Below are 24,525 nucleotides of genomic sequence, written 5' to 3'. Positions count from 1 at the left end.
ATTTCTTTTAGTTTAAGGTCTCCAGATTACTGACACTCACATTCAAAGAACCATACCTAAGAAGCCTCATCTATATCTGGATGTGATGTAGATCAGGAGGTCCTAGATAATCTTGAAATTAATACATAATAGATGTACATACTTTACAAATACATGTGATATTTTCATATATTCATATAATGGGTAAATATTAAATAAAGGTAATTGGGATCTCCATCATCTTGAATATTTATCTTTCCTTATGCTAGGAACATTCAAATTATTCTATTTTGAAATATACAATAGATCATTGTTAACTATAGTCATCCTACTGCTCCTATTGAACACTAGGTCTTAATTAATCTATCTAACTGCATATTTTTACCCACTGATCAATCTCTCTTCATTCCCTCATCCACTTCTACCTTTTCCAGGCTCTGGTAATCCCCAATCTACTATCTTCAACACACCCACTTTTTCAGCTCGCATGTAAGAATGAGAACACACAGTATTTATTTCTCGGTCTTTGGCTTATTTCACTTAACATAATGACCTCCAGTATGTTGTTGCAAATGACAGGATTTCATTCTGTTTTGTGGCTAAACAATATTCCACTTTGTATATATACCATATTTTTCTTTCTCCATTCATCCATTGAGGGGCACTTAGGTTGAGTTCGTATTTTGGTTATTGTGAATAGTGCTTCAATAAACACGGGAGGCTGGGCGCAGTGGCTCAACCCTGTAATCCCAGCACTTTGGGAGGCCGAGATGGGCGGATTACGAGGTCAGGAGATTGAGACCATCCTGGCTAACACGGTGAAACCCCGTCTCTACTAAAAAATACAAAAAACTAGGCGGGCGAGGTGGCGGGCGCCTGTAGTCCCAGCTACTCAGGAGGCTGAGGCAGGAGAATGGCGTAAACCCGGAAGGCGGAGCTTGCAGTGAGCTGAGATCCCGCCACTGCACTCCGGCCTGGGCGACAGAGCGAGACTCCGTCTCAAAAAAAAAAAAAAAAAAAAAAAAAAAAAAAACACGGGAGTACAGCTATCCCTTTAATACACTGATTTCCTTTCTTTTGGATATAAATCCAGTAGTGGAATTGTTGGATCTTATGGTGGTTCTATTTTTAGGTTTCTAAGGAACCTAGATAGAGTTTTCTGCAGTGGCTATGCTAATTTACATTCTCACCAACAGTGCACAAGAGTTCTCTTTCTCCACATTTTTGCCAGCATCCATTATCCCTTTTTCATAAAAGCCATTTTCACTGGGGTGAGATGGTATCTCATTGTAGCTTTGGTTTACATTTCCCTGATGAGTGATGTTCAACATTTTTTTCATATACCTATTCGCCATTTGTATGTCTTCTTTTGAGAAATGTCTATTCAGGTATCTCACCCATGTTTTAACCAGATGCTTTGCTTTTCATTATTTAGTTGTTTGAGCTTCTTATATATTCTGGTTATTAATCCCTTGTCGGATGGGTAATTTGCAAATATTTTCTCTCATTCTCTGGGTTGTCCCTTCACTTTATTGTTTTCTTTGCTGTACAGAAGATTTTTAGCTTGGTGTAGTCTGATTTAACTTTCTGCTGTCATGTGCCAGGGGTACATGTGCAGTGTTGTTACATAAATCGCGTGTTGCTACAGCTTGATGTACAAATGACCTCTTCACCCAGGTAGTGAGCATAGCCTTCTAATCCAACATACCCCTCTGCCCCTGCCCCTCAAGTAGTCCCCAGTGTCTACTGTCACCATCTTTGTATCCATTCTTTTTCCATGTTTAGCTTCCACTTATAAGTGAGAACATGCAGTATTTAATTTTCTGTTCCTATGTTAGTTCACTTAGGAACAGCTACTATTAAAAAGTTAAAAAACAGATGCTGGCAAGATTGTAAAGAAAAGAACACTAATACACTGCCGGTGGGAATGTAAATTAATTCAGCCACTGTGCATAGAAGTTTGGCAATTTCTCAAAGGACTTAAAATAGAACTACCATTTGACCAGCAATCCCACTACTGGATATCTATCCAAAAGAAAATAAATCATTCTACCAGAAAGACACATTCACTTGTGTGTTCATTGCAGCACTCTTCACAACAGCAAAGACACAGAATCAACCTAGGTGCCCATCAGTGGTTAACTGGATAAAGTAACTCTGGTACATACACATCATGGAATACTATGCAGCCTTAAAAAATAATGAAATCATGTTCTTTGCAGCAACATGGATACAGAGCCAGAGGCCATTATCCTAAGGGTTCTTTCTACTCTTTGCTTAAACTAATTCCTAAATGTCTCATATTCTTTGTAGCTATTATAAACAGGATTTCTTGACCTCTTTTCCAGATTGCTCACTGTTGGTGTATATAAATGCTGATTTTTGTGTGTTGGGTTTTTTTTTACTGCGCAACTTTACTGAATTTGTTTGTCAGTTCTAAGTTATTTGTAGAGTCTTAACAGTTTTCTTAATATAAGATCATGTCATCTGCAAACAGGGATAGTTTGACTTTTTTTTCTAGTTTGGATGACCTTTATTTCTTTCTCTTATGTGATTTATTGCTCTGACCAGGATTTTCAGCATTGTGCTCAATAAGAGTAGTAAAAGTGGGCATCCTTATCTTGTTTTAGATCTTAACGTTTTCCCTGGTCAGTACAATGTTAGCTGCGGATTTGTCAGATATTGCCTTTATTATTTTGAAGTATGCTCCTTTTATACTCAGTTTGATGAGGTTTTAATCCTAAAGGACTGTTGAATTTTATCAAATGTTTTGTCACCATCTATTCAAATGATCACATGGTTATTTTTCTTGGTTCTGTTAATGTATTTTGTTATGTTGAATCATCCTTGCATCCCTGGGGTGAATTCCACTTGATCATGATGAATGATCTTTTTAATGTGTCGTTGGTTTGCTAGACTTAATGATTTTTTCTTCATTTATGTTTTACAGTGATATTGGCCTGTAGTTTTGTTGTTGTTGTTGTGTTCTTGTCTGGTTTTAGTATCATAGCGATGCTGACCTCACAGAATGAGTTTGGAAGTATTCCATTCTCTTCAGTTGTTTTGAAGAGATTGAGTAGAATTGGAATCCACCAGGTCATGCACTTTTGATGGGAGACATTTTGCTACAGCTTTGACTATTGGCTTCTTGAGGTTTTCTATTTCTTCATAGTTTAGCCTTTTTGGGTTTTATGTGTCCAGGAATTTATCCAATATGTGGGCATATAGTTGTTTATAATAGTCTCTAATAATTCTTTGTATTTCTGTGGTCTCAGTTATATCTGAGACCTTTTTAGGTACGATTTTTATATTTGGTTCTTATCTTAGTCTAGCCAAAGGTTTGCCAATTTATCTTTAAAAAATACTTCATTTCATTGATCTTCTGTATTTTTTAGTCTCAATTTTATTTCTTCTCTGATCTTTATTCTTCCTTTCCTATTACTAACTTTGTTTTTGCTTTGTTTTTCTAGTTCTTTGACATGCAGTATTAGATTTGAAGTCTTTCCCATTTTTTGATGTAGGCATTTATTGCTACAAACCTCCCTCCTAGCACTGCCTGTGCTTCATCCCATAGATTTTGGTATACTGTATTTTCGTGTTTTCAAAATGTTTTAATTTTATTATTAATTTCTTCACTGACCCAATGGTTGTTTGGAAACAGGTTAATTTTCATGTGTTTGTGTAGTTTCCAAGGTTGTTTTTTGATATTGATTTCTGGTTTTATTACATTGTGCTCAGAAATTATATTTTATATAACATAATTATATATATTATATAATATTTTATATAATTTCGATCTTTTTGAGTTTGTTGAGACTTGTTTTATGGTCTAAGAAATGGTCTATTCTGGAGAATGTTCCATGTGGTGATGAAAATGTATATTCTGCAGCAGTTGGGTGAAATGTTCTGCAAATGTCAGGTCTATTGGTCTAGTGTGTAGTTCAACTCCAATGTCTCTTTGTCTATTTTCTGTCTGGACGATCTATCCATTACTGAGACTGGGATGTTGAAGTCTCCTACTATCATTGTATTGCCATCTATCTTTCCCTTTAGATCTATTAGTGTTTGCTTTATATTTTTAACTGCTCTAGTGTTGGGTGCATCCTAGACTTTAATCTTGATGCTATAATTGGATAATATTTTGGAGGGTTTGTAGATGGGACAAGCATGTGGGTGAAACGTAAACAATTTTACAAAGGGAAAACTGTGGCAGATCACAAAGGTGGCCACAGATTCTTCTTCAAAAGACTTGTACACCGGGGTTTGCCCTTTCTCGCTTTTGAAACCTGCCACCATTTGAATAAGCCTGGGCTAGCCCGCCATGTGAAGAAGTCTGAGCTGGCCTGCTGGATGATGGCAGACACGTGGCACAGTCACCTTTATTGCTCCTAGCCAGTAAACTACCAGATATATGAAGCCAGCTGGCACTAGCCACCCTCCAGCCAACCTACCAATCCCCAACAACCCTACAACTGAATGCAAACACATGAGCAAGCCCAGCTGAGATTCACCAAGTCCAGCTAGTTCATATCCACCCAACAGAAATGGGAGCAAAACTCCCCACTACAACTCTAAATATCTATGATCTACTATTAACCATCTTGTCAGAAAGGTTAACAATCCACTGAAATCAATTATACATTTTCTAATATAAAAACTTTAACACTGGTTAGGAACATGCTCCATTAATACTATATTTTTATGATTCCCCTCATCCATGAAAAAAAATGCTTGCTTCTTTGTCTACCCTGCAGAAAAAGTCTGTCCTCTTCTCTAACTAGGCTGTAAACTCCATTAAGAGAAAATGTGTTTAGTGGTTGATAGCTCAGACTTTGGAATAAGACTATCTGGGTTCAAGTATCAACGCCACAAGTTCTATAACTTGGAGTAATTTACTTACCTCACTGTGCTTAGTTTCCTCAGCACTGAAACAGGTTTAACGGTCATCACCTCTAGGACTGTGGAGGATTACATGAATCAATACATGTCATCTGCTTACATTGGTGTCTGGCATATTTTAAGAGAGAGTGATATATGTTTCCACTATTTGATATCCAAGACGAGTCTTAACCATTGCTCAGCACTCCTCACTGTGCTATGAGTGGTAACATATCTATAAATAAGTAATCAATAAAAGAGTTTGAGAATTCTAGGGCATTAATTAGACCATGAAGCATTGAAGCAGATGTAATATATTCATAAAGTTACCAGTATAAGGTATTTATGTAATACTTTTGAGGATCCAGAAGTATGCTCAGTCATTATCTTAACCAGTCCTGCCATCTGCCCTGCAAAGTTTTAAGCCTAAAATGGGTAGATATTTTTTCCAGCATTGGTGCTTTGCTTTGATACCAGAATCTAATTCTCTGTGCAGGGGGGAAAAAAAAAAACAGGAAAACAAATGCCCAAGGCTGACAAGAACACCCCCCTAATGTTTACATCCCATTTTCCTGATAGAATCTGCCCTGTGGTCTGTGGCTCTGCTTTTCACAAGACTTTTATCAAATCCCCAATCACTGGACAATCACGCAGTGCAAAATCTTTAAGGCAGAGCCACAGTGGTGTTGTTATGGAAAACTTGGGAGTAAGTTCTCTACAAGCCAGTGCAAGTAAAATTTTCCTAATGAAAGAGGAAGAAATAACGAATTAGCAATTCCATGAAGAAAAGGAAGCTGCCTCAATGGAAAAAGTCATCTTCATCTCCTCAGATGTGAAGTTTGTCAACCTCAAGTTAGGTATGGATCCCAGTAGGGATGAGTAACATTGGAAAGTCAGGCATATGCATATAAATACCCATATTGATTTCATTGTTTCCTCTTGCAACCAAGTATTTATAAAACGTGATTCTTGACTCTGCATCAGAATCTCCATGGAGTCAGCTAAAAATTCTTATGCTGAGCCTCAATGCAGCCCTACCAAGTCAGTGTCCCTAACGTGGAGAGGGCCTGGGAAGTACCTCTCAACAATCTCCCCAGATACACCTTGTGCACACTGATATGCAAGGTCAGGTGCTGGCTTGTGCTAGAATGGCAAGGAGCACCATTAAGATACTTAAGTGAGGAGACAGAGTGCCCCAAGTGTCCATTCTAACAACGACTTGCTGTGTTTCAGATGAGGGAGCTGGAAGAGGGAAAAGAGTGAGACAGAGAAACTATGAGAGTCAGGGAGACAGACTGTCTATCTAGAACAGTGTTTTATATCAAGACCTAACACACCACATACTCAAACACATGCACTTACCTGAAATAAAAGTTTCAGGAAAGAATACTGAAACTACCTGACACAATTTGAGTATCTTCTATCCTTTCTATATTTTAAGAATCCTAGTAACATTCCAGTAAATTGTTTTTTCTACCCACTAATGGATTTCAGAAAGCACTGGTGCAGAGAAATCAAGGGTAACGGTGGAAATAAAGACAGACAAGAATTATAAAAGCTTGAGCTTTTCCTACCACAAGAGCCAGTGATAGTTATGAATCAGAAAGAGGATTTAATGATATCTTTGCTCCCCCTGCCTCAGCACTGACTGCTCTGTCCCTTTCATGAAATGGAAGTCAAGAATCCCCCAAGATAACTAAAAATCTTGGAGAAAACGAATTAAGAACAGGAATAGTAGGTAGACACAAAACACACTAACCTAGGAAAAAATAGTAAAATAAAGATAATTGTAGCTATTTGCAGGGATTCTTTGGTTTATACCAGTGTTGCTCTTCATACGGAGAAAAAACTACGCTTAGGTCAACACGAATCTGCCAAGAGGACAAAGGAAGTTGTGTACCCATAGCCAAAATATCTAGCCTTCCCCAACATTCATTCAACAAATGTTTATTTAGTACCTAGTAGAGTTTGAGATACTGCAGTGGACAAAAGATACAAAATTCCCTGCCCTGCTGGAGCTCATATTCCAGTGGGATGAGATAGTTACCTTTTAATGAGTAAAACATACATGTTAGATGCTGGTCAGTGTTAAGGAAACAAGGAGGAAAGTGAGGTGAGGGTGTTAGGCGAGGGCCCACAATTTTAGATAGGGGTGGCCAGAGGTCTCACTTAAAAATGGCTGTAGTGGGTAAACTCCATCCCCCAAAAAGACCCTGTTCTAGACCTAAGCCTAGGTAGCTGTGAATGTGACCTTATTTGGAAATAGTCTTTACAGTTGTAATCAAATTAAGATGATTAATTGGCCCCAAATTCAATGGCTGGTGTTTTTTCGTTTGTTTGGTTTTGGTTTTTCTTTTTCGATGGATTGTCACTCTGTCACCCAGGCTGGAGTGCAGTGGCACTACCTCAGCCCACTGCAACCTCTGCCTCTCAGGTTCAAGTGATTTTCCTGCCTCAGCCTCCCACATAGTTCAGATTACAGGAGCCTACCACCACGCCCGGCTAATTTTTGTATTTTTAGTAGAGACAGGGTTTCACCATGCTGGCCAGGTTGGTCTCAAACTCCTGACCTCACATGATCCACCCACCTCAGCCTCCCAAAGTGCTGGGATTACAGTCATGAGCCACAAAGTATAATTTTATTAAGGCATACTTCAGGCACACGGCGTCAGCAGATATGTTGGCATGAGCCATCACACCCGGCTGGAGTGATGCAGCTGCAGGCAGAGGAATGTCAAGGACTGCCAACAAACCAGATGCTGGAAGAGGCAAAAAAGGATCCTCCCCTAAAGGCTTCCAAGATAGACTGGTCCTCACAACTTAAGGTTTCTAAGCTCTGGAACTGTGAAGGAACACATTTCAGCCAGGCGAGGTGGCGGGCGCCTGTAGTCCCAGCTACTCAGGAGGCTGAGGCAGGAGAATGGCGTAAACCCAGGAGGTGGAGCTTGCAGTGAGTGAGCTGAGATCCGGCCACTGCATTCCAGCCTGGGCGACAGAGCAAGACTCTGTCTCAAAAAAAACAAAACAAAACACATTTCTATTGCTTTAGGCCACTCAGTTTGTTGTACTCTGTTACGGAAGCTCTGGGAAACAAATACAGTGACATTTGAGATTATTTCCAAAGGAAGTAACGGTGGCCCATGTGCCTATCTGGAGGGAAGCACATCTCAGGACAGGGGACAGCCAGTGCAAAGGCTCTGAAATGGGAGGGTGCCTGGCCTGTCCAATGATGAGAATGAGGCCAGTGGGGCTAAACCAGAGTGAGCAAGGAATAGCAGAAGATGAGTTCAGAGAATGAATGGGGACAAATGAAGTCAGGCCTTGGGGTTTTGTAAAAAGTTTGATTTTTATTTTGAGTGAAAAGGGAAACAATTGCAGAGGTTTGGATAAAAGAGTGATTTGATCAAAAATAAAAATATTGTTTGGGCTTAAAAATATCATTATGAATACAGATTTAAATATAGTTTGCAGTTCTTCTCTTTTTGCCAATAAATGCCTCATGAAGGTGACTTCCATGTCTTCTTCACACATTCCCATAGTTATAATGGCTTCTGGGTTTCAGGAAGATGATTTCAGGTATATCTTCTTGTCTTTCCCAGATCTAGAATTAGATATTTCTCTAGAGATTCCTAGTTACTTTTATTGGGAAAGGTATTTAAAGACCACAATACGATCACTAGGGGAGTTCACTGTTGTAGGGTTGGTCACTGCATCTAGGCTATATCAGTGGTTTGGGCTGGAACACAGGTTTTGTTTTGTTGTCATTATTGGTTTAAATGAAGAAATATATTATGAGTTGCTTAATGAGTTCCAAATCAAATTCGGAATTATGGAATTTTCACTTAATCTCTTCAATCTGACACTTTTATATCCTTTACACTAATAATTCTGGTTCTCAGTAAGTACTTATAATGTACACAAAAAAGTATCAGAATAATCAACAAGATATCAACACTACATCAACACTGGCTACTGCAGATGCTTAAATTTATTTTATTTTTATCTACAGAGTACATCCCACTAGAGATGCAGTCAAATTACTGTGTTTTGAAATCACTTGAAATAATTCTGTTTGGTTAGACCATAATCCCAGCACACACAGTTTAGCATATTTCTTTCACTTTGACTTCAATTTTTACAAATAGCTATTTTGTAAATTTGATTTTGCTTTGTGATGATGTAAAACATCTTCCTGTTTCCAGAGTTGAATCTACAAAGCGAGGTATCTTCACAGGTATTTCGCTTCTTCCCCATCCCCCTTGTTTCTTCACTGACCTTACAGATACGTAATACATTTTCTATTTGTGCTTTGGTTTATCTTCCCATCATAAATATAAGTATACATATATAATTTATTTCTTCACCCACTTTCTTAAGTCATGCATCTTTTTCTCCACTGTTTAATTTACTTGTTTTAATCCAGAATATAATCTAAAGATCACTCCATAGCTGTTTATAAGCATATTCCTTGTTACAGCTGTGAATGTATCAAAGTTTATTTAACTAGTGCCCTATTGATCTACATATACGTTTTTGCACTCTTTCATGCATCTCTTTGCCCAAGAGTATTTTTAGAGTCTCCTTTAAATTTTATGTAAATGTTGGATCTATAGACGACAGGAATCTCTAAAGACCAGTTTGGAGGCAACAGATGGAGAGAAATACACTTGGTTTATGTCTTATTTCAACTTAACAAGTGTTACTGATCCCATGCTACATCGAAAGCACTGTGCTAGGTATCACGGGGGACGCCAAGATAAAGAACACCATCCTGCCCTAAAGAGCCCCAGGTGGGTCAAAAAACAATAGACAATTAATTGTGTAATAAAGGGCAGAACGAGATCAGTGTTATAAAAGAATTACAAATAAGAAAATACCTGTAATGACTTACAGCTGGGAAGAATCAGATATGATTTAATAACAAAAGACCAATCCTTTTAAAAATTACCAAAAAAATGGATCTAACATATGTAGAGAAGGATGAGCATTCCAGGAAGAATCAAGTGCACAAAGGAGAGGTCTGCTCAAGGGATTTGCAAGCTCAGAAGTCAAGGGAGGCATTGAGAGGTGACATAAGGATAGAAACAATGTTAAGAACAGAGGCTTGGGAATTAAACACTGGAGTCCACGCCCTGAACCTATCACTTACGCTGTGACCTTCAGCAAGTTCACACAACACGTGTTTATATGTGCTACCCTAGATCAGACATTGGAGCTATCCCCCGTGCAGCTGAGACCTAAAATAGAACTCTGCAGTGTCTGACATTGTTGATAACCTCCTTTTTGAAACTCTCCACCTTGGACTTCTCAGTCAATCTCTCCAGTTCCAAAGATACCCTTCCTATTTTCTTCTCCTCTCACTGGCTGCCTTTCTCCTAAGGCCATAGGGAGACACAACCTCTGCAGAGGAAACCCAGCCTTTCTTCTCAGCACAGAATTCTTCTACCCCAGGTTCCCACCTCCTCTGCTAGCGAACGTGTTGACTTCTATAGTAACCACCTCTGCTATGCACACATCTCTTCCCCCAGACACCTCAAGATAACTTTCCCAAGCTTTGGATGCTGTTTTGCACCTGCAGCATCTCAGCCATCCTATAGATTACGTAAGTCAGAGAAGTCCCCCCCCATGCTTGTCTTTTCTCACTCCAGCACAACTTACTCTTTGTTGCCATGTCAAATGACTTCATGCATTGTGATGTAAAGCTATGCACCCTCTTTCCTCAGTAACAATCACAACAGCTGACATATTCAGTACATATTTAATGAGGATCTATTTTGTGCCAGGCAATGTTCTGGGCACTGAGAATAAAGAGTAAACAAAACAGCCCAGGTGAGGCTGTTATAAATCATGCAAAATAAGCCAGGAATTCCGCTAAATATTTTATATGGATCAGATAGTTGAAACTGTTTCAACAACCTTCTTCACAGATAATTATTTTTGTTAAGCTTATGTAGTAAAATAGGTAAATAAAATGCACGTTAAGTCAATCAACTAACTGGATAACTGAGTCTGTATCCTTCTTGTCCTCTGACTAGTTGTCTAATTTTAGGCAAGTTTGTTATAACTGCTTTCTGACTCACTTTCCATATCTGGAAAACAGGGATTATAGTAACCACCTTATAGTGTTTCGTGAGAAATAAATGAGCTCTTACCTGGAAAGGAAAGTAGAACAGTACCTGGCACATTCAATAAATGTTACTAAGTATGACTGCATATTTCCACTCTTAGCATATGATATAACATTCATCTGTTTAAGCATTTGGCCCATTAGATAGTGAGATTCTAAGGATCTGGATTTTAGTTTTCTCATCTTAAAATTCTCATGTGGAAAACAGGGTTAATTGTACTTACTTTGCAGCTGAGTTACAGGATTAGAGAGAGTGTTTATATAAAGCACTTAGTATAGTTCCTTAGAGTAGGTACTCAATAAATTTTCTACTCTTATTACCATCATCACTATTAGTCTTCTCTAGTGATTAGCACATTTCTAGCAATGAAAAGATTGTCCAAGGAACATTTTTGTGGATCAAATAGAAATAAATGGAATAGAACTGCCTCAGAAGCACCCCCGTTGTCCTTGGGACCTGAAGGATTACTATCACCTCCCTCTGTTTCCTGAGTGGCAGGTCATCACTTGCTTTGGTTAACACTGAGCGGCGAGGGCTCAACCCTGCTAACTACTTAAAAGCTAATATTAGGTTTGCAAAAACTGCTTTTTAATGATCTTTAACGGCCCTCCAGAAAATCTCATTAGCAGGCACCGAATCACTTGGGGCTGTGCAGAGGAAGGTTGGCACACACGGTCAGAGGTCATCAGCTTCTATTTGGCTCTGATCGAAGGCAGAGCACGTACCATCTATGAGCCACACAGAGGCCCCTCCACTAGCTGTCTGAGAGCCCATCTCTTCCCCCACCTTGTCCATCTTGTCTGGAGCCTCAGGCCTTCAGACAAGAGAACTGCAGTCCCCTGCCAGCTAATCTAACAGATGCCAGTCTCTTCCTGCACAGCCAGATCCTCCCTGGTTTTAACAGCCAGGCATCACTCCTCTGCTCAAACACCCACCATGGCTCCCTATTGCCTCTTCACAAACTCTGAGCTTTTAACCAGGAGCCACTTTACACCTCTCTCACTTGCTCCTCGTGACTCCCCTACACTAACTATCCAAATCAAGGGAGTCAGGTTGCTCTGTCCCAGACCAAAAGTTTGTACTGTTTCTTCCTGCTTCCGATCTTTTTGCACATATAGTTTCCACTATTTGGATCACCACTACTCACTGCACAGCTGTCCCTGTGGCAATGTAGGGGAGGAGAAACAGTTCAGGACATGGATGCTATAGAAATGAATTCTTGTCCTACCTTTACCCCTAAACAACTCAGAGCAGATAAATCACTCTTGCCCCCTATTTCTCCTCGTTGTTCAACACACTGCAGTGATATTTCTAAACCTTGGTGATACTGACATTTACAGTCAGATCATTATTTCTTATTGGGGTGACAGCGTGTATTAGTCTGTTCTTGCATTGCTATAAATAAACACCTGAGACTGGGTAATTTATAAGAAAACAGGTTTAATTGGCTCACAGTTCTGCAGGCTGTACAGGAAGCATGGCACCAGCACCTGCTTCTGGGGAGGCCTCAGGAAGCTTTTTCTCAGAGCAGAAGGCAAAGCAGGGGCAGGTACTTCACATGGTGAAAGCAGGAGCAAGACAGCGGGGGAGGAGGTGCCACACACTTTTAAATGACCAGATCTCATGAGAACTCACTACCACAAAGACAGCAGCAAGCTTATGACCTTATGATCCAAACACTTCCCACCAGGCCCCACCTCCAGCATGGGGATTACAATTTAACATGAGATTTGGGCAGGGATAAATATCCAAACTCTATCAAGGTGCTACCCTGTTCATTGTAGGGTGTTGAGGTGATGCACTTAATTTACCATCACATACCCAAAGTAGTGCTTCTATTGTCTCCATTTTAGAGAGGAGGAAAGTGAGTCACAGAAAAGTTAGATCACTTGCCCAAAGTCACAATGCCAGAATTCACTTCCAAGAAGCTATGTCCGGATTCCCTCTTCTGAATCCATAATGCCTCTTAGAATAAGCAGGTACTTTGAAATAAGAAAGACTGATCTTTACATTCCAGCTTTAGCACCTATGAGCTCCAGAGTTTTGGACAAGCTGCAGCTCTGATTTCTTTAGTCAGTAAAATGGAGATAATACCTATGTTGTAAGACTGAAGTTTAAAAATAACATATAGGCCGGGCGCGGTGGCTCAAGCCTGTAATCCCAGCACTTTGGGAGGCCGAGACGGGCGAATCACGAAGTCAGGAGATCGAGACCATCCTGGCTAACACGGCGAAACCCCATCTCTACTAAAAATACAAAAAACTAGCCGGGCGAGGTGGCGGGCGCCTGTAGTCTCAGCTACTCCGGAGGCTGAGGCAGGAGAATGGCGTAAACCCGGGAGGCGGAGCTTGCAGTGAGCTGAGATCCGGCCACTGCACTCCAGCCCGGGCGACAGAGCAAGACTCTGTCTCAAAAAAAAAAATAATAATAACATATAAAGCTCCTAGAATGGAGTCAATCCACAGAAGACGCTTAATGTAAAGGACTGGTGGTGATGGTGATTGAGATTAAAAAAAAAAAAAAGTGGTGGTAGCAGGAGGGAAGAAACCATAAAATCCTTAAAAAAAAAAAAAAAAATAGGCCAGCCCATGACTTTTTTCTTTATATTTATTTCCACAGTTTGGACAGTGCCTTGCATAGAGGAGATACTGTATCTGCCTTTTCAGGATCCTATATTATGGCTTGGCAAACTACATCTCACAGACCAAGCTGGCCCACCATTTATTTTTTGTTAATAAAGCTTTAATGGAACACAGCCATGTCCGTTCATTTATACATTATCTACAGCTGTTTTTGCACCACAGTGGCGGAGCCAAGTAGTTGTGACGCAGACTTATGGCCAACAAAGCCAAAACGATTGGCTACTGAGTCCTTGACAAAAAAGGTGTGTCTCCCTTTAAAGTATAATTTGGATGGAAACATACCAAATGTCAAAATCTCCAATATCCCTTCCTGCATCAAAACCATTCTGTGATTTTTCTGAGTTCCCATCTCCAAGCTTACATCTTCCATATTACCTTCTATAATTGACCTCACCCAGCTCAAGCTTTGCTGATTATTCTCTCTCATTGCCTCCCTCACACCCCAGATGCAGGCACTGCACTATTAATTTGCACCATCTCTCGTGTTGTCAATTTGAAGGTGTTCCACAATGGCTTTCAGCAGTTGCTTCTGCAGACAAACCCCCCCAGTGCTTGCTCTACGCTGGGGCCAAGGGCTGCCCCCTGACGCTTGCTGACAGCTCAGCTGCTAGCCTCCAGATCACAGAAATGATGCCAACCTCACAATCACAGAGAACAAGAGAGAAGACACAGGTGGGCCCACACTGGGCTCAACCTTTTGCTTCTTGATTTTCCCCTGTCCTTCCTCACGGTTCCAGACCTGACTGGTCAGTACTACCATGCCTCTCAAAAGCTGTCCCTCTTCACCAGATCTGATAGGACAAAGTTATCTTTCAAGAATAATTCAGAAACTGTAGAGGGAAATAAAACAATTTTTAAAAAATAAAACAGTTGAGTCAAACTTTTGCTTCCTAGGGACTTTTATTTTATTTATATATTTATTTTGGAGACAGGGTCTCACTCTGTCACCCAGGCTGGACTGCAGTGGCACGAACTTGGCTCACTGCAACCTCGGCCTCCCAGGCTCAAGCGATCCTACTTCACCCTCCTGAGTAACTGGGACTATAGGCGCACACCACCACTCCGGGCTAATTTTTTGTATTTTTGGTAGAGATGGGTTTCGCCATGTTTCCCAGGCTGGTTTCGAACTCCTGAGCTCAAGCAGCTCCCCCACCTCCGCCTCCCAAAGTGTTGAGATTACAGGCATGAGCCGCCGTGCCCAGCTTAACTTCTAAATTAGCATTCGACTCAGAAATTCCGGTACGCCAAGCATTCACAAAGTAACTGTATTAGTCTATTTTCATGCTGCTGATACAGACATACCAGAGACTGGGCAATTTATAAAAGAAAGAGGTTTAACTGGACTTACAGTTCTACGTGGCTGGGGAACCCTCCTAATCATGGCGGCAGGCAAAGCGAGCTTGCAGAGGAAACCGCCACCTTATAAAGCCATCAGATCTCGTGAGACTTATTCACTATCACGAGAACAGCATGAGAGAGACCTGCCCCCTGATTCAATTATCTCCCACCAGATCCCTCCCACAACACGTGGGAATTATGGGCGTATCCTTCAAGATGAGATTTGGGTGAGGATATAGCCAAACCATATCAGTAACTGATAGTTACAGATACGAGTTAAACAAACCTAGGTCAGGACCACTTGCCCAGCTGTGTGACATTGAGGCATCCTAAGTGCTTCTCTCTTCATTAGAAAAGAAAATTCTTCCCAGAAACATCCTGAAACTTCTTCTCTAGCCCTACTGGCCTGTGCAGATTTATATATTCTTGTCATATCTGCAAGAGGAGTCTGAGAAAGCAGGCAGTTCTGTTCAGTTTCTGTTGTGAAAGGTGGTCTCTCCCAGAAAAGAGTGAGAGGAATGGAAACTGAGCAGGAGCCATCAGTGCTTGCAGTAGGGAGTTACCACCATTTGAAAATATGTGGCCGAACGCAGGTACTCATGCCTGTCATCTCAGCACTTTGGGAGGCCAAGTTGGGTGGATCATCTGAGGTCAGGAGTTCGAGACCAGCCTGGCCAACATGGTGAAACCCCGCCTCTACTAAAAATACAAAAATTAGCTAGGCAGGGTGGCGGGCACCTGTAATCTCAGCTACTCAGGAGGCCAAGGCAGGAGAATCACTTGAACCCAGGAGGCAGAGATTGCAGTGAGCTGAGATCGCGCCATTGCACTCCAGCCTGGGCAACAAGAGTGAAACTCTGTCTAAAAAAAAAGAAAGTAATAAAACATCTTCTTTCTATATACAACAATGTATATTACTGTTTGCAAATGTCAGCTACCCAGAGGGCCCGCCCTTTGAGCCCCCTTTCATTTTTCGCTCTGAAAAGGACAAGGGTCTCTTCTTTCTAACGGGTACTCTCTTATCCTTCAAAAGGCTTGAACTTTCTAACAGATTCCTCAGGTCACCTCCCCATTGAGTGATGAGAGTAGCACATGCTGGAAATGGGTTAGGAAGATAAGGAAGGAGGAAGGTACCTGAATACTCACAGTTCCTATGTATCAGGCATTCTGTAATTAACTTTCCCTGTAAGATTTTATTTCATTCTCATTTCAACTCTATGAGGTAGACATAATCATCACCAGTCATCCTCCACTAGAATGAGGCAGGTGTGATGCCCAATGCTATACATTTAAGAAACCACTCTTTCTCAGGGTTTTGCCTATGGTGTCCCTGCACTGATATAACCTAGAGAGTTAGTGCCTCCTTAAATTTTGCTCGCTAGGCTTCTCACTGACCTGAAACTCATCTGGCTGTGATCATCACCCTCGTATAGTGAGAGGATCAGAGAGGTCGTAGCTTATCCGGAATTATATTTCTGAAAACAGATAGAGCTGTGATCGAAACCCAGTTTGCCTGACTCTAGAGAACTTGCCCTTCAACACTAGGTGATGCTGTTTTGAGTATGAGTGAGGCAGGTACCATGGAAACAGGGAGAGGGTATCACATGGAATGTGTTCAAAGAGCTGGGACCAACTGCTGGGCAACATATCTCAGGAAACAGGACTTCACCCCATTGAATACTCATCCATCATGAGCCACATGTTGACCACAGCTGGTAGAAGGCAGGTGCCTTACCTCCCTCGTTCCCTGTCAGCCCCACCCATGCTCCATCTCCTTTTGTTCCATTCTTTTTGGGCAGCATTTGCTGTTCCCCCTGGTAGAATACACCTGCCAGTCTCCCTTCACACTCCTGAATCCTGCTTTCAGATAATTAATTGAAAGTCTAAAATAGATCTTTACCCAACACCTCCCTGGTGTCCCTCGGTAAGAGCTCCTCTACCAACTGGATACCTTGTTGTTTGACACATCTTAGTTTAGATTTTCTGCATGATAGGTATTGAGGAAACTGATGTAGAGGCCAAGGGAAAACTTCCCCTTCACTCTCTGGAAGTTCACTGAAAATCACTGACAAAAGGCAGACTGATAGGAGAAAAAGCATGCATATTTATTTGATCATCGTTTTACATAACATGGGAGCCTTCAGAATGAAGACCCAAAGATACAGGGGAAACTTTCCATTTTGTGCTTAGGTTCAACAAAGTATGGACAGCCATGCAGAAATATGACTGGACAAAAGGCATATGATCGAATGCTAATAGACGGAGTGGAGAAATCCAGCGAGGGTTGTCTAGATTCTTAGATTCTCTGTGCAGTAGTTCTCCCTTCTGGGTATGGGGTAGGGCCCTCTGGAATTAGGGTCTTATGACCTACAACCAAACAAGATAAGCCATATAATTTCTTTACGGCCAATTTTTACACAGAAAGGTAGAGGGAAGTTATAATACTATTTTTAGGTTTTATGGCTGGCTTTGAGGAAAAAGTTCTGGTTTCTATGTCCTGCCTTGGGGAAGAGAGATTCTAGTTTCTATGGGTAGTCTCAGGGAAGAATGAGGGGTCAGAGGCAGGAGGGTGGGAGAAAGTCATAGAAAAATATTTGCTTCTGAGGCTTTCATTGTGTGGCACTGTTTTTGAGCCCTACCACTGAGTAGCAGAGTTCTTTATCACATTCAGGTGAATTTCACAGGATAGTTTATCTAGTTGTGCCTGTGTTCTAGTAAATCTTAAGCATACTGAGTATAGATAGAAATTCATCTGTCTCCTAGAAAAGAGGAAAAAGTTCAAATTGTGTTTAATAAGAGTACTTGCCAATCAAATATTAAATAGAGATGAGGCACTGTGCTGGTCTCCACCAAGGACACAAGGATATAAGTCCTGAGCTATTCAGGCTCTGCCCTTCCTCTAATCTAATTTGTGGTCAATTAATTTCTACTGATATATCTATTCTACCACAAACGTGGAGACCAATTTGTTTCTTTTTTCTTTGAGACTAAGTCTCTCTTTTATCGCCCAGGCTGGAGTACAATGGCACAATCTCAGCTCACTGCAACATTCTGATCTCAGCTCACTGCAACCTCTGCCTCCAAGGTTCAAGCAATTCTCCTGCCTCAGCCTCCTGGGTAGCTGGGATTACAGGTGCCTGCCACCACACCCAGCTAATTTTTGTATTTTTAGTAGTCTCCATGTTGGCCAGGCTGGTCTTGAACTCCTGACCTCAGGCAATCCACCTACCTCAGCCTCCCAAAGTGCTGGGATTATAGGCTTGAGTCACTGTGCCAGGCTAAGACCAGTTTTTACTACCCTCCAAATCTATCCAGGCCCTGACTTCAGCTTTTATTCCCCTAGACTTGCAGGTGTATTCTACCAAGGGAGGACACCAAATGCCACCCAAGATGAATGGAACAGAAGGGGATGGAACCATGGATGAGGCTGACAGGTAACCAAGGAGGTAAGGCAGCTGCCTTCTACCGGCTGAGGTTGACATGTGGCTCTTGATAGACGAGCACTCAATGCAGTGAAGTCTTGTTTCTTGAAGTGTGTTGTCCACCAGTTGGTCTCAGCTCTTTGAACAAATTCCATATGATACTCTCACTCTGTTTTTATGGTACCTACCTCAATCAGACTCAAAGCAGTTGCACCCAATATTTAAGGGCAAGTTCTCTGGAGTCAGGCAAACTGGGTTTCAATCACAGCTCTGTCGGTTTTCAGAAATATAATTTTGGATAAACTACGACCTCTCTGATCCTCTCACTATACAAGGGTGATGATCACGGTCAGATGAGGCTGAGACCAGTGAGGAGCCTAGTCAGTGAAATGTAATGGGGTACTAACTCTCTAGGTTACATCAGTGCAGGGATGCCACGGGCACAACCCTGAGAAACAGTGCTTCCTTAAATTTAGCCCTAGGCGTCACACTTGGCTCATTATATGAAGTAGAATTTTGCCTTATCATTCAACAATCAAGCCTCTACCTATGTCTCAAATGTAGGAAGGAGATCTCTGTCTTACCCCACCAAATCTCACACATCTCCTGACTTAATCCCTCTCCTATCCCTGGATAGACCTCATGGTGTAATGGAAAGAACCTCGACCTGGAGGGAGCGAGGTCCACCTGGGAAAGCCTGAGCTGAAACAGAAAGTCTCTTGGTCTAAATACACGCTGTTGATACTAGTTAATGCTCAGATCACACAAATCATATGCCAAGGACTATTCTAAGTGCTTTATGTGGATTGACTCATTGAATCCTCACAGAAACTCTAAGAGGCAGGCATGGTGATTATGCCTGTCTGATCAATGAAGAGATGTAAGGCACACAGAGGTTAAATTACTTGTCCAAGATGTTACAACTAGAGAGTTGTGGAACCAGGACAGACTGGAAGGCCAGCTTGAGAGACTGCCCTCATAATGATGATGCTTCACTGTGACTCAGATAGAAATGTTAAAGGTAATGACAACAAAAATAAAAATGGAGATGTATTTTATTACAATAAAAGATAATTCCAAGGTGCCACAAAGAGTGAATTTAAAGACAAAGAGGTGGCTGGACACGGTGGCTTATGCCTGTAATCCCAGCACTTTGGGATGCCGAGGTGGGCAGATCATGAGGTCAAGAGATCAAGACCAACCTGACTAGCATGGTGAAACCCCATCTCTACCAAAACTACAAAAATTAGCTGGGCGTGGCAGCATGCACCTATAGTCCCAGCTGCTTGGGAGGCCGAGGCAGGAGAATCACTTGAATCCAGGAGGCAGAGGTTGCAGTGAGACGAGATCACACCAGTGCACTCCAGCCTGGCAACAGAGACTCTGTCTCAAAAAAAAAAAAAAAAAAAAAAAAAGATGAGGTGATCGGGCATTGAGATAAATATCCAAATTGGTATTAGAACAAAAATTGGACCTTAGGGGCTGGGACCAGTGTTTTGATACCCACCCAGCAGCAGGAACTGAGACCTCAGGCCTGCTTAAGGCAGAACCCTGGAACTGCTCTCACTCCATAAAGTGCATAGCCCGACTTGCTGTTTTGTCCATGAGACAGGGGTTAGAAAAACAGCCCATGGCTTTTATTTCCAGATGAAATAGATGACCAAAGAAATCTTTCTGGCACAGAATTCATTAAAATTCTGAATCAAATATAAAAACTAAGGAAATCACCAGAGGTTTGAAAGGATGGAAAATATAGTTCAGAAGGAGAATTAGTACTTTTTCTAAGACTATCTACCAATTTCTGGTGACCTGCAACTTAGGATTTAACAAACTATGCACCCAAAAGAATAGTAGACAAAACTTAGGACTTTCTCAGAGGGGATGTTGAATTAGGAACCCATAAGTTAAAACAAGATTGTCATAAGTGATTTAGGAAAAATAAAATAAAACCATAAATCTGCTTTTCAGAAAGCAGGGTTGGAATGTTTGCTTTTTTCTGGATAAAGTAGATTAAGGCCTCCCAAAGAATTTCTACCCACAAGCCCATCTGCACATAAGTTTGGGTCCAGAATTCACATGTGACTATAATCCAAAAAAATATTCCAAACCAAAAATGTAGTTGAAAGTAGTCCAGTGTTTTAGTAGTGCAGAGTATAAGTAAAATCCTCTTTTGAGGAATGTACTTTAACTCAGGTCTGTGAGGAATAACATTCCATGAAATATGTAATCACAGTAACAAATTACATAATGTATAGAAGCAAGCCACCATGATTAAGATGAAAAAACAAGAATAACAACAAAACCCAGATTGCAGAACTGACTCATAAAGACGATCAGTGTTGGAATTAACATAGACAAGAAAAAAAAATTAGGATATATAACATATTTAAAGAAATAAGCATTAAAAGTATGAAAAAAGGTATCCTCTTTCTCCCTAAAAGAAACTATCAAAATCGGTCAGAAAAAAATGGAAAAAAAAAATCAAATGGAACTTTTGGAAATAATAAGTGAATAAATGAGAATTACAAACTATGAACAAATTAGAGGGCATGTTATATAGAGATGATGACAATCTTGGTGAACTGGAAGATAGGTTTAATTAATTACCAAGATAGCAGTCAAGAAAGACAGAAAACAACAAATGTGAAAAAGAAGTCAGGAGTCATAAAGTGTAGAGCAAGATGGTCTAACGATAATTAATTGGTGTCCAAAAGGAGATAATGGAAAGACTAGAGAAAAGGAGGTCATATTTTAAAAGGTCATTATCTGAAAAATTTTCAAAATCACTGAAAGGTATTACTTGGTAGGTGCAGAATATAACAAATCCCAGAAAACAAAAATTCGTATTACTGTCAAAAGGCCTATAGACTGACAGCTGACTTCTCATCCCCAAAAATGGAGAAAAGGAGACAATGGACTAGTAAGTACTAAAAAAACACTGTCAATCTAGAATATAGGTATTCAAAGAAGCCATCTTTCAAGGACAAGGGTTAAATAAATATATTTTTAAAGGAAAACAAAAAATAATAGTATTTAGTGCCAAGAAACCTTCAAAGTTTGTACTTCAAAAAGAAGAAAAACAAGCTTCAAAAGAGGCATCAGATTAAAGGAAAGATAGCAAGGGAAGAAAAGTAAATATGGATGAATATAAATAATCTTAGAATGTGGAAAGGAATAAAATTATGCCTTATTTGTGATGTTAAACAAGAACTAAAATAAACATCATTTGTATCATTTGAAGGCAAGCAGCATAAAACATTCTATAGTTCTTTAATTGTGCAAGAAGATAAACTTTAGATTTGTTTAAAGTAAATATACATGTGAAAACTTCCAGGATAACTACTAGAAGAAGAGAAAGTAATACCTTTAATATTGGTCTCAAGAAAAATAGAATATGATAAATCTCAATTCACAGATGGCACAAAAGAAGATAAATTATAGAGATGCAGAACTTTCAAACAAAAATAAAACATATTACCTTTACTGTCTTCTACTACTTGGAGAAAGAACAAGGAAACTTGTTGACCACCTGAGCTAGAGGAAGAGAAAGTCATCACTGAATAATTCGTGCTCCAATCCTGTGCCATGAAGCATGGAATCCAAATTAACACTGTCCATGTTGTTCAGGAACTCCAAACTAGAAAGAATTTGAAGAAGTTGGTCCAGACAGGTAAATCCAATAAGTCCTCCATACAGGCAAATGCTAAACTACTCAATAGAACGTCTCCATAAATCAGGACATACACAATAGAATTTACAAAGGAAAATAAGTGCCACTACAGATGGGCTTGTAGTAAAAAATTACGAACTTCAAAATGAATAAATGTCAGTGAATGCTGTCAGACATAGCAAATGTTAGAGTCACACCCTCAGAACCATGAATAATAATAATACAAATTAACAGCACTCTTTTGTAGACATGGTAACTCAGTGTCAGGGAAATTTATCTGTCTTTCTAGCCGTCAGTATGTTACATTTTACCTAATATTCTGACATGTTTGGAGCCAAGGATAGATTGGGGTGGGCTTTCAAGTTAAGTATGTTTAAAATATTCAAAGAGATGAAGGAAGAAAGAGGGTCAGTAATTTAATAGCAGAGTAAAAAAAAAAAAAAACCAGCAGATTTGAGGAAGAACCAAATACAAATTGTGGCAATGAAGCATATAGTAATAGAACAAATAGATAGGCCAAATGGTAAATTTCTAACTGAATTTCAGTTATACCACCTATTAACTATTCTTGGGTTAAGTTTATTTCTCTGAGCCTTAGTTTCCACATTTATAAAATGGTCTCGTAATATGTAGCTCATAAGGTTATTGTAGAATTTAAATGAATATACAACGACTGGTATATAATTTATCTTAACCTTATTCCTTTTTCATACTTCTACCTAGTGTTTTGTCTTGTTTAATAATTAATACTTGGATTTTCCACTACTAGACTGTAAGTTCTTTACAAACAAGGTCTAGTACAAAGGTTGCATATAGAAGGTTCTGGATAAATACAATTTTGTATGATAAAAATATTATGAAACATACAGAGTATAAGGAAAGTAAAATATATTTTAAAATAAAAATAAGAGAAAATCAATGTGGAAAATGAAATAAATCTAGGAGAAATGTCAGTATCCAAATACACTAACAAATTCTGAACAATTGCCCCAAATTTGGATTTACGGTTCCTGGAATTCAGCCATACCTACTGAGGTAGATCCAGAGTCAACAAGCTTTTTCTGTCAAAGACCGGAGACTAAATATTTTAGGCTTTGCAGGTAATACAGTCTCTATTGCAACTACTCAGTTCTGCCATTATAGTGCCAAGGCAGACACAGACAATATGTAAATAAATAAGCATGGTTGTGTTCCAATAAAACTTTATTCATAAAAACAGGCTACAGACTGGATTCAGCCCACAGAATTTAGTTTGTCAAATTCTAAGATAGGCTACCTTTTCTCTAAGCTCTTTTGCATGTAGTCCCCACTTGTATTAGTTCTTATTACACGATATGGATATTATAAATATACAGCTGCCTCCACAATTAGACCACGAATTTCTCCAGATTAGGAACATGAATGATTCACTTTTGCAACCTTAGTAGTAGTAAGCAAAGGCTTGGCATAGAATAGGAAATTTATAAATATTTGTTGTGGAAATGGATGCTTGAGGGGAAAGTCTAATTGAATCTGTACTGGTCTTAGTGACTTACTTGACAAATAGAATTTGGCAGAAATGACATTGGGAAGTTCTGAAACTAGGACATATGAAATGTTATAGCTTCTGCTTGGGTTTCTTGAAATACTCTTTGGAAACCCTGAGCAGCTATGTAAGAAGTCAGACTGCTCTGTGGAGAGGCCCTAAGACTACATGGAAGAGGAGAGTGCCTGACTACATCAAGCCTTCCAGCCATCTCCATCAAGGCACCAGGCATGTGAACAAGCCATCTTGTACCCTGCAGCCCAGACCAGCTACCAGGCAAATACCATGAGTGACTCAAGTTGATGGGGGATGGAGCAGAAGAATCATCCAGCTGAGCCCTGTCTGAATCCCTGACCAATGAAATCATGAGATACCATAAAATGGTAGTTATTCTAGGCTACCACATCTTGGGGTACTTAGTTATACAGAATCAGATTACTGGAACATTTGGAAACATAAGCACACCATTGAGGTAAGCTCCATTCATGTTCTGAGTACCACTGTCTAAGGGCATTCTTTCTTCAGGCAGTCCTCAGGGTTCTCCTGCCCTGCCTTATCTCTTTCTCAGAGGACTTCTGGCTGCTCTTCACCTTTGAAATTTGGCCTTCAGGACCTACACTAATCCCTACTGCTTCCCAAAGGCTTTGTGGACTCTCCCCAGGCCATGGTCAGCACTTTATTCTCTGCATACCAATAGCATGTATTTCCTGAAAATACTTTGAATCCTTTGAAAATTCTGACATGACTCTTGCCTAAAATTGTGTTTAAATCTTACCTGGGCTTTTACATTTTTACGTTCCTGTATTTGCAGGAGATTGGGCTGTATGACCTCTGAGCTCTCTTCCAGCTCAGCGATTCCAGGATTACATCTAAGATTTGTGAGCACTTACTCTAGTCAGATCTGAACTTCTTCTCTTTGGGGATTTTTCAGGGATAAGGCCTG

At 40.2% G+C, this 24,525-nt stretch overlaps 1 long non-coding RNA gene across 1 annotated transcript in view; it reads left to right on the top strand.

Annotated features, from left to right (window-relative positions):
* LOC117096701 overlaps positions 1 to 24,525 on the top strand; it is a 44,878-nt gene that overhangs the window by 1,549 nt on the left and 18,804 nt on the right. The window contains exon 2 of the long non-coding RNA XR_004442594.1: positions 18,309 to 18,411. This is a non-coding gene — a long non-coding RNA (uncharacterized LOC117096701). The remainder of the gene's footprint in view (positions 1 to 18,308; positions 18,412 to 24,525) is intronic.

Source organism: Trachypithecus francoisi, unplaced genomic scaffold (assembly GCF_009764315.1).
Source record: "Trachypithecus francoisi isolate TF-2019V2 unplaced genomic scaffold, Tfra_2.0 Lachesis_group14, whole genome shotgun sequence".
In the NCBI taxonomy this organism is placed as follows: domain Eukaryota; kingdom Metazoa; phylum Chordata; class Mammalia; order Primates; family Cercopithecidae; genus Trachypithecus; species Trachypithecus francoisi.
The sequence above is the reverse complement of the archived record's forward strand: the minus strand, read 5'-3'. Positions and strand labels throughout refer to the sequence as shown.